The sequence below is a fragment of the Chelonia mydas genome, chromosome 3, assembly GCF_015237465.2.
Source record: "Chelonia mydas isolate rCheMyd1 chromosome 3, rCheMyd1.pri.v2, whole genome shotgun sequence".
NCBI classification, from domain to species: domain Eukaryota; kingdom Metazoa; phylum Chordata; order Testudines; family Cheloniidae; genus Chelonia; species Chelonia mydas.
Genome location: NC_057851.1, coordinates 71527087 through 71538735, shown reverse-complemented (window position 1 = coordinate 71538735; position 11649 = coordinate 71527087). Strand labels below are relative to the sequence as shown.

The 11649-nt window shown below is 40.4% G+C and overlaps 1 long non-coding RNA gene across 1 annotated transcript; it reads right to left on the bottom strand.

The window, feature by feature from the left end:
- Positions 1-5920: 5920 nt before the first annotated feature.
- Positions 5921-9489, bottom strand: LOC122465003. Its single transcript, XR_006289504.1, has 3 exons — positions 9409-9489; positions 8097-8246; positions 5921-7503 (listed from the first exon to the last, which is right to left on the bottom strand). It is a non-coding gene; the product is annotated as an uncharacterized LOC122465003 (long non-coding RNA).
- Between the last annotated feature and the right edge of the window lie 2160 nt (positions 9490-11649).

Below are 11649 nucleotides of genomic sequence, written 5' to 3'. Positions count from 1 at the left end.
AATGAATGTCAAAGATAGTCCATCTAACACATTAATTTCCAGTTTCAGCAAGCCAGGCTGTGCAGGGAGAGAGAGGAGGAGAGAGAAACAGGCACTGGCATTACAAATCTGATATTGTAACATAATACACATTTAATTCCTCCCCAGTCTGTTTTTTAGCTTTTACCCAAGTTGTAGAGTTCATATTTTCCTCTATGTCTGAATCCTGTTTCAGTGCAGAGCAACCCTGCTGTAGTGCACTGACTAGCTAATGATGGGAAGAGCAATGCTGTCCCCTTTTGTTATGTTTTCCTTATCCACAGTGGTCTAAAGCATGCTGGGTCATTTGCAATGAAGTAAGCAGTGACTTAAAGCTACAATATGTTGATCAGGACACCCGGGTGAATGAACAGACAGGAGAGGATACAAGCAGAAGGCCTCAACTTTATAAACACTGGGGAGGGGCACTATCTCCCCTTTCTCTGCCAACTCTCATGTGCCAGGCATTTAAGTGGATCCAGGGTGGGTGCTGCAGGGCTCCCACCATAAAACCAGTAATTCAGGGGAGACTCTCCTCTGCCTATTCCCAGGCTTCAGCTCATTTCTAAATCCTCTCACCTCTTTCTCTTCCCCTCTCCCCAACCACTCCTGAGAGGGGAACAAAGTGTATCCAAGAGGAAGCTCAGCCTGGAAAAAAAAAATCCACACATATTCCTTCTTCTACAGGCACAGAGGTCCACCAGCAAAATCCCAGTTTCTTGTTTTTGGATGCTGGCCTTTTATCTGCAGTGGACACTGGCTGTAAATCACAAAAAACTAAACATTCATACAGATTACTAATCATTTCTAAATCCTCCTGCTATTTAACCTTACTGTGCCTCCATGATGCTGTGGGGAAGGGGGAAAAAACCCACATCAGGCCTCTGCCAATTTGGCCACAATGGGAAAAAACAATTCCTGATCCTTAAAACAGGAAATTGGTCAATCACAGCATCTTAAATAGTCTCTATACTACAACTACCAGGGGAGGAAGGGCAGGTAAAAAGGAGCAAGAGGCTCCAAAAGACCAGAGCAAAGGTTTAAATTAAGTGCTGGGGAGGGTGGGGGAAACAAGACGCCAATCAGCTCCCATCTCCCTCTGGCTGGCCAGTGGGAGGCAGAGAGCCCTTGGAGGAGGAGCCAATACTATATTCCCATACCACCGTTTCAATCAAGTTTCCTACCCATTGAGATGTGTGGATAGCATTGGTAGGGAAGCTGAATGGTCACCTGCCAATATGAATGATGAAACAAGGAGAAGGTAGCTCGACAAAGGAATGCAGATCTATGGGATGCTGGAGACTGCTCCAGATCACCCAGGTGAAAACACAAGAACATCTGCATGTTATCTGCCAGGAGTGGGGCAAAGATAAAAAAAGGCTTGATCTAGTGAAAAATCAGCAAGGTACACCCTGGGGTCAATTGTACTAATGCTGACCCCTAAGCTCCAGAAGAATCTCTTGAGTGGTGCAGGTGCCTAACTTATTCCAGAAACAGCAGCAGCAGCAACCTGAGTGCAAGCGTATCCTCTCACCTAGCCAATCTGCTGGTGGAGACAGGAGGTGCCCTGAACAGCATTTCTGACAACACTGAATGCAGCATGATGGGAAACTACACTAGTCGTGAAGGTACAAGGCAATCAGATCCTGCAGTATTCAGCCAAATGTATGGGCATGAGTGGAGAACAGAAATATGCTACCTAGCAATGGTAACAATGTTACTAGTAAGCTAAGACTACATCTAGTCACAGATACACATTCAACAAAGGCATTGCAGGTAAAGTAAAGGTTAGTAACTAACATTCAATTCAAAAGGATAACAAACTGTACCTGTTATAACTATAACTGTACCTATTATAACTATAACCAGTATAAAATATATTTACTTTTATACTGGTAGCATTATTGTTCCCTAACAATTGCTAGTAAAAATGGGTAAATGACAAGTTTTCTTCATTTTGAACGAGCACCCAGAAGCTTATCTATACACGCTCTGTATGCAACATGGGGTTGGAAGCCTTGCTATCTCATCAGAATAGGTTTTTTCATGGTGTCTTTCCTGTACTTTCTGGTTTTGGTTAAGGCTGGAAATAGCACAAGTGTAGCCATTCTTGTGGTGTGTTAGCACCCCTTTTTGTGGTCCTGGTCTAACAATGGCATGCACATGTGCACAAAGGGACAGGTTCTGGGAAGTAAAGTTATCCCAATTTTATATCTGTAAAAGTAGCAGATTTAGTTTTTGAAGAGAGATATCAGATCTTGCTTTCTCACCTCTGACTCACTCATCCTTAGTAATTAGAGATAGCCCAAAGCCACAAAATCTAGATCTGGGCTTGGAACCAACTTTAGCTTTAAAACTCTGCAAATTTCAAAGATGTTTTGATTCAGGATTTCAGTTTGTCTCTCTACAGAGGTCCTAATAATATAATGTGGATTCAGGTACAAGTCCAAATTTCAGACCCGTCTCCCTAAAGTTCCAGGGTTTCAGTGAAGGTCCCCATTTCAGCCTATACCTAGACATTATATTTCCTTTTTGTGGCTGATGCAGTAGTATAACTGGGTAACGTTCAAGTCAGAAGCTCTTTAGTAACCTATTTGAACCCTAGCTCCTCCTGATAAGTTTCAGGATCCTAACTACACTGAGAAGGAGAGCATCAAACCAATCTACAAAGTTCCTATTGGCCTTAAAAGCAGAAAATATCAGGAGTGGATTGTTAGATGAATTTAGCAGCAGGGAAGCTTGCTGCTCATCAGCTTTCTATTCCTCAAAAGTAGGTACTTACTGCAGTCAAGAGGAATTATTGCTGAGGATCTCTGGGCATGTGGATGTTTTGTTATCATAAAAAAAAGTCTGAACAAGACAACCCCACTGCCACTAACATCCCTTTGTTTTCTCCACTAAAATATTATAGTTTCTTATAATGCACATGCTTCGTTTTTCTCATTGTCTGTGTATTTTAAATGAAAAGGTGTAAATAAAAGCCACTTCTCTTCTTTCTCTATTGGACAAAGCAAACCTGAGCTAAACATGGAGTGGATGTATTTCAATTTTCCTCTAGTTACATCTCAGAATTTCTCCATAAGAACAGTTTGCCTTACAGGAAATATAGCTCACCTGTTACACAGAGAAATGGAAATATTCATAGCTTCAAAAACCACCACCTTCAGTGAAATCCTGCTTCCACTGAAGTCACTGTCAAAGTTCACATTGGCTTCAATAGGGCCAGCATTTCACCCTCTCTCCTTAATTCAAATTTTTCTCAACAATGCCAGTGTGACCATTCAATACTTCTGAAGAGAGATGAGCATAGGACACAAAATTCAGATCTAAATCTGGAGGTTAAGCACCACAAAGCCTGGATCTGTTAGAATCGAGCTGTGTTTCAGCCCATTAAAGAGATGAGAACCTGATGTCAAAGGCAAATCTTGATTTGGATTTTGAAATCTGCCCATATCCTATGCAATGGTTGTGATAGTCAGGCAAATCACTAGTTCTAAACCAAAAAGCAGGACAAAGTGTCAGTGTCCAAAGCACCAAGAGAAACTCAAGTTACTACTGTAGAATTTGTGCTAACTAGTAACTGTCTCCCATTGCCGTATGCAATCTTTTCCCTAGGCCAACTATTAACTATAGTGTCAGCAGCCTCACTAAGCAGCACCGTAAAAGATCAAATTGGGGGAGAGGGAGCAGGGGGAGGAAAAAAACAAAAACATGCAAACATTTCAGTAACCACCTGCAGCAGACCAAAATGGGGAAACTTATGAAGAACGGAAAGTAGTAAAGAATGAAAGCTATTACTTCAGAGCTGAACATTCATTTCCTCATTTGACATTTTAACATTTGAGAAGGTTTGAGGAAAAACTTTTGATTCCAACACAGGGATGATCTGCAGTTTAGAAAAGTTGAAAGTACTTGAAATAAGCCATGGATCGCTCTCTTGTTAATTTTGTTCTTGCACATAGTGTCTGTAGAGTCTGCTGACTTCTTTCCTAGCTCTCCAGGATGAGACAGACATTCTAATCAAAAGCACTGAGAGAAAGTACTGGTTTCTACCATAATAAGAATTGTACTTTGTGTGGTCTAGAACAGAGGACACTTAGTCAGGACTCCAGAATTTTATTGCCAGCTCTCTCCTGGTTCTCCAGGTGATCTTGGAGAAGTCTCTAACCTCTCTGTGCCTTAGTTTACCTATCTCTAAATACATAATGCCGCATCACAGGAGTATTGTGAGGTTTAATTCATGTTTGCAAAGCACTGAGATCTTTGGATGACAAGACCACACACACACACGCAAAGCACTGTTATAATTGTTTTTAGCAGAATGAATTATTTTTGGGGGGGGAGGGGGAAGGTCTTGACAAAGCCCTGGCTGGGATGATTTAGTTGGGGATTGGTCCTGCTTTGAGCAGGGGGTTGGACTAGATGACCTCCTGAGGTCCCTTCCAACCCTAATATTCTATGAATCATGTTTTGCCCTTTGGAAAAAGTCTGGCTTGTTTGTTCCATTTTGCACCAGCCTTTCAAGGCTGACTCCCCCTCCTTTCTCGGCAATTCTCTCCTAGGAAGTACTGGTACATTTAAAGTCAGTGACACAACCAGGTTGGGGGCTGTGGTGAATTGGAAAATGTCATATCAAAAAGAGGAAGCAAATTACTCACATGAGGACAAATTCCACAATTTTCTTTGTTTTTCTTGGGTGAACAGGGGCTTTCCCTTACAATGAAAATAGTATAAAATATGCAAATAAATCTACCATTCAACAAATAGAGTATCTTGCATGTTTAATTTACAATGGCACAAAATCCAAACTCTTTTAAAGGCTACTACTAAGCCATAAAACAAAAGACATTGCACATCCCAGAAGCCCTGCTGGTGCTCATTGATAAATTATTTTCTGGAATTCACATTACCAAGCACATTACTGAAGTGCTCTCTAGCCCTCCAGTGTTACAGTTCAAGGTAGTATGTGACAGATCTGAAAATTCTGAAGGAAGAAAATCTCTAGAGTATGTAGATCGCAGCATTGCTCACTGAGAGATTACAGTGGCTTTTATATCAGTTACAAATGTGCAGTTATACTGATAACTTCAAAAGTGGAATATTAGATATCATGCCAAAATTCTCCACTAGACTGTTATGTTCTCTCTTTGTTTCTGTTCCCCCCACACACACATTTAGCTATTGCTGGCTTGCCAGAGATCTTGAACTTGAGAAAGGTTAGACATCACAATGCTGGAGCAGTTTGTGAGCATCAGCAGATTTAGCTTGTAATTTCATTGATCTATGTGGGCTTGCTGTTTGCAAACCAGCTGCTGCACTGTTTCCCCACAGCTACTGATCTGAGTAGCATTGATTTTTTCCCCTTACATTAACATAGCATTACTTCTTTAATGGGCAATAAATGACTGGATGTAAATACAAACAGGACTGCAACAACAAAAGAAAAAAGTCGGCCCTGTTTTTATTTAAGGAACTCTATTAATATTTGCCATAGAATTAAAAGCATAAATTATTGATCAAGATCATGCAATTCTGATTCTAAATATATCTATCTATCTCAACAAGTCATCTTTTCTTACTGTATTTACCCGTAGCACCAAATATTCCATCTTGTAAATGGCATATTTTTGCCACAGTACTAATGGTAAAAGCAGATCCTTTTCAAGGAGGAGTACAGAAAACACTACAAAAGCTTCTCCTATTACTAGAGTAAAGCTTAATGAATTCTGAATCCATGTCAACTGTGAAGAGGACACACAGTCTGTTCTCGCACCTTAGTTAGCATTAGAAAAATCTGAATTGGACTTCGGTTTAAATGGAACGGATTTTATTGACACTTACAATATAGCATGAATTGACTATCCTATGTAAATTAAGATACAGAATACTCAATTCATCACCTGTTCACACAATAAAGTGGTGTAGTGTATCACTTATAGTGCTCACTGTTGTGAAATTCAATGCCAGTGAAAAGACCTCAGTCTTTTCTGGATTCAGCCTGAGCAACTTATTCCTTATTCAGGTTCCTAGTTTTCCTCAACACTGGGACAACAATCAGCAGAGTTGTCCCTGCTTGGGGAAAATATAGCACTAAGTGTCAACTCCCATAACATCTCAGTCACCCTCAGGTGCTCAAAAGATGTGACAGGATTGAAGCCTGTGGGACACCACAGGTGAGGGTTTCTGGTAAAAAGAAACAGCTGTACCCCAGAAAGTTTCAGCTAAGAGAATGATTTTCCCCCCCTACCTCTGCTCAATCCCATAAGTGCGTTAGTAGCACCTCATGGTGAGCAAAAGCAACACAGATTAAGAACAACCACCAACTACAATTTCCTTGGCGTATTTGTGAAAGGAAGAGTTTTGCATGGAAGTCACAAGCCTTTTGCTTCTATGAAATTCTCCTTCCTCTATGTGGTCTGGTCTGCCTGTGGAGTTGGGGAAAAGATGCAATGGCATTGTAGACAGGGGATTGTCAATGCTCATGTAGCCCTGTCAACTCTTAGAGCTAGATAAGTGCTAATTTCTTCACTTGGCTGCTGCAAAGGTACATATGAGTGTCATGCTTAGAGTACAGTTAAATTAATCCCACTGAGGTATCGCTGAAAGACACCTAACTGGAGCTTAAAATAGCCCATAGATCATACAAGTACCAAGAACTTACACACTTATCCAAGATGAAATTTACATGCCATCATACTGCCTAATCTCCCCTTGCACTAAAAAAAAAAAAAAAAAATCTAGAATTTCTCAATCCTCAACTTTCACTAACTAAACTTAGTGTCAGTATTAACAAGTTCAGTGTCCACATCATTAATAAATAAACATATTAAATAGCACTGGTCCCAGCACAAACCTCTGGGGCATCCCCCATTAACCTCTCTCCACTCTAAGGAGAAGACATTCACTAAAATTTTTTTCCCTATCATTTATTCATTTTTTAATCCAGAGACTTTGCCCTTTACTTCATCAATATATATTTTCCTTGATAGTCTTTTATGAGGGTACCTTATCATAAGCTTTTTGAACATCCAAATAAATTATGTTCACCAGGTCACCTCTATCTACTATTTTATTAAATTTTTTCAAAGAACTTCAACAGGTTAGAGAGGCATGATTTCCCTTTACTGGAGTTGTGCTGGTTTGACCTCAACAGGTTACACTTATCCACCCCATCCTTAATTTGATTCTCAGTCAGTTTGCCCATCAGCAAGGTAAATTTTCCTGGTCTTAAGACAGGAACTAATGGAGATCCTGGGAGTCAAGAACAGGCACTGCATTAGAGTTGTTCTAGTCATAAGGAATCATAGCTAGTCTAAACAATATTGCTTGCATCTTCTTCCAAGTATCTCCAATATTTCACACTTTATTTTCTTCAGAAACCTCTGAAGAATACCATCTGGTTTTGATGATTTTTCTGCATTTGTGTTTATCAAGTCTCTCCAGAACTTCCTTCTTAAACACTTCCATCTTTGCCAAAGCTGATCTCTAACAAAAAAAAAAAACAAACCCAAATAACACACACACCACACAAACAAGGGTCGGGGGAGGTTTAGAATAGGAATTTTCCCTCTATCTTCTACAGAAAAGACCAAGGCAAAAATCCATGTACTTCTTTTGTTGCACCATCCTCTGCAATTGTTCTTTTTTGCAATCTAGAAAACCTAGAATCCCACATATAGATTCTTACATTTAATGTGTTTCATTAAAAAAATTTTAAAAATAAAAATGTAAAAAAATAGGGTGGATAAAGGAATCTCTTATGGATCAACTTTTTTTTTTTTGATGAAAGAGACAAGCTTTTGAGTTTCAAAGATCTTATTCAGGTCTGGGAAAGGTACTTAAGAATGTCAGAGCTAAATGCAAGGTGGAACAGATTATTTAGCATAAATGAGTTAACACATTTTAAGGGACCATTCAATGTGATATGGCCTGTTAACACATCTGGAGTCATTGGACAAAAAGGGGGAGGGTTGAGTGGGTTACAGATCATTGTAATAAATTCTAAATCCAGTTTTTCTATTACGACCACGATTTTTAGTGTCTAGCAAAAAGTTATGAATTTAAGTTCCCAGGCTCACCTTTTGAAGATGTGGGGTGCAGGTTCCCTTTGAGGATAAGGGCTGAGAGATCAGATATGGAGTGATCGTTTTATGAAGAGTATTCACCCCGGGTGATATGGTGTTTGATCATATTCCTGTGTGAGGTTTCAGAGTATCAGCCGTGTTAGTCTGTATTCGCAAAAAGAAAAGGAGTACTTGTGGCACCTTGGAGACTCACGAAAGCTTATGCTCAAATAAATTTGTTAGTCTCCAAGGTGCCACAAGTACTCCTTTTCTTATTCCTGTGTAAGTTCATTTGAGAGCTTAATGATTGTCTTGATTCATCTACCTAGTTGCTATTGGGGCATCTAGTGCACTGAATGAGGTACACCACATGTTGTGCTAGGCATGTGTAGGACATATGGCTCTTGAAAGGTGTGTTGTGGAGGGTATTGCTCATCGTAGCGCTAGAGAGATGTCTGCAACAGATGCAAAACTTGTGATCCGGACAGTTTAGCCAAGCAGGTACTTAACACTTATTTAGCGACACTCAACAGGAAATATACTGTATTGTGCACATGACCGAATTAAGGTGCAAGGAAGAGATAGTGACTTAGGGTCCAATCTTGCAAGGTGCTGAGCAAATCCCAAAGGCGCTTACTCAGTGTTTTCTGTTTGCAGGGAATTTAGTGGACATTTCTCTTTGTTCTGTTTCTCACCCTGAGTTTAATTTCACCCTGAGTTTTGACTTTGAATAAGCAAGAAAACTGAAAGAGAAATTTAGCTGGAAATTCAGATTTTGGCCAGGTCTAGGGTCTCAGTCACAGAAGTGTAGAAAAGTTGCCACTTGGAACCATAAATTTGTCCAGGTTTCAAACTCTGGTGAATTTACACTGAGCTATAACAAAACCTCAGACCAAACTAGTTTCACCTAGATTTAAAGTTTTGTTAGAAAAGTTTGTCACAGGTCACATCACTGGCCTGGCGCTGCCTTCTGATAACTCTGGGGAATTAATTTGAGGCTGATGCTCCCCATCTGCAGTTTGCACACTGTCATTCTCTTGAATCTGCCTGCAGCCTCTCTCGCTGCCTCAGCGACCACAGCATCCTCTTCATGTCTTAGTTACTATCCATCTTTCCCTCTTCCAGAGATTAGTATCACAGTCCAATAATCAAGCCATTTTCCCAGAGGCGAACTGGGGGGAGAGGGGAGAAATCTGGGGCCACCCACTAGTCTGGGTCCCACCCAAAGGACCCTGTCGATGGCAGTCTCATTCTGCTCTCCTTGAAAGTGCTCATCACTTTTCCCTGGGCCTCATCCCCGCAGCCTCTGTACCTACTTCACCCTTACCTCAGGGCCTTCAAACGCTGTGCTATCCACAATGCTAGTACTTCTTCCACCTTCTGGATCCCAGCCCTCACTCCATGAGCTCTAAGCAGCTACTAACCCCGCTATCCCCGGCAGCTCCTCTTATCTCAGCCTGCCGGGCCTGGATTGGTTGCTCCATGCAGCTCCTCCCTGATTGGCTGTGCTTCACACAGCCTCTCTGGGCCACTTGGAGGACTTACTTCCACTGCTCCTTACTGAGGTTAACCCTTTCTGCACCTGTGTGGGGCAGACACAGCATCACAGTTTCACATAGCTCTAGTTGCAAGCATCTAGATTACAGCTGAGTTTGCCTTCCCTTGATATCAGAAACCCCTGCTGCATCTATGTTTAAGTGGTCTATTTGCTGTATTTTTAAGCGCAGAATTTTGCTTTAATTATATTTCTATCAGCTTTAGCACAGAGAAAGAGAGTGCATTTTAATGCACATGTTGAACATTAAGTCATATTTGCTGTAGGGGAACTCTAGTAAATAGTAATTGTTTAAAAGGTCTTTTTATGATGAAAGAAAATGAAAATAATACAAAATAGACTGTAACAGCAGCTTTTCTAATCATGTTAATAGAAGTTCAGCTATGTATCTCCTAAATAATCTTTTATAATAGAGGATGGGGGAGGGGAAATTTAAGCATGCACCCATACATTACTCTGTCGATCAGGAAGAGATGGAAATTATCATTATTTTCATTCCTTCCTCTCCTGCTGGAAAGTGCATTTCAATCAATGGAACTGAAATATAACTGAATAATATAATATATAAATATTGTTTTATTGTTATGACAATTACCCCTTCATTCAATTTTTTCTTTTGTTTAATATATAAACAGGTTCCTCAGAAAATTCAAACACAATTTGAATATTAGTCTGATTTCAGCACCCGGTGTTAGATTTATTTCTTGAAGTATAAGTTATGTCAGAATGAAACTCACTTGCAGAAATTAAATTATGTCAAACATTGAAAGATGAATACACTGAACTATATGAACAAAGAGACATGCGCAGACTCAGAGCAGTTTGCTGCTGGTCAATTTCAAGGCTGTTTCCTTCAAAATTACAATTTTAGTTTGCTTGTTGTTGGGTTGGGCTTTTTTAAATTTCAGTTATGGACTTGAAATGAAATGTACCAACTTACCAATTTGTATGTATTAAAGCAAAAAACCTAACAACTAAAAGCAAACCACAATGAAAACCTGAATTTGTAGAACCAAAATAATTATGCAATCACCAGGGTTGTTGTTTTTCTTTTTTAATAACTCAACCTATTCAAGAGAGAAATAAAATTTCAGTCTTGAAAGTTACAGCCTGTTAATAGTGTGTGTAGCTGATATGAATACATTGAATACACAGGCTGTAGTTCTACTGACGAGCTTGCATTGCCCCCTATAGTTGCTGTGTGTCAGTTCTTGGGCAGGGGTGGAGGGGAAAGAAAAGAAAAGAAACAATGTGCTGAAAATCCTGTGCTTTTAGTTTTGACTCAGTCGTTCAAAAGAGCTGGGATGGTGTGGAGAAATCTAATTTAACCACACTGTGCAGGAGGAATGTATACATGTAACTCCCCAAGCATATCGGAATCAAGTACAGTTTATATATCTGATTCTTCTTTTTGGCTGGGTTCAGCCAAACTTCTTCAAAGTGCAAGGTGTTCAAATTCAGTGTTCAGCTATCATCAATATCCCGCTGAGTCACCATTGGTCTCTGCACTGAATAAGACAAAGAAGAGGACACAGTGCCTACCCTGAGGAATTCATGACCAAATTATATCAGGCTCCTGCACAGTTGCATAAAGGAAGAAGAGAGCACAGGTAGCATCTCCCCTTCTGCTCCACACCAAACAGGGATTTGGAGGGAGGGCACAATAGCAGCCCTTCAATTAAAGGAGCATGTGGACTCTAAAAAGACTGTGCAAGCCTAGAGAGATTAGATAGATTGCTGTCAGCAGCCATTTTGATAAAGAGACTGGGAAAACTGGGAGAAAGCTCAATTGTGGCCCTGTTCCTCTGCAGTGGCCAGCACTTCTGTCCAAGGGTACTGGCAAGGACACACTCCAGGCGGCACTGGGCGTGCTTGAGGCACAATGCTGCCCAGAATCCCTGACGGGACAATGCATCTCAACTAGATCCCTGACAGAGGGATGCAGCTATTTGCCACAATGCAGACTTCCCAGTTTGGGCTCATCTTTGTTATTGAATTAAAAGAAATGCTTTT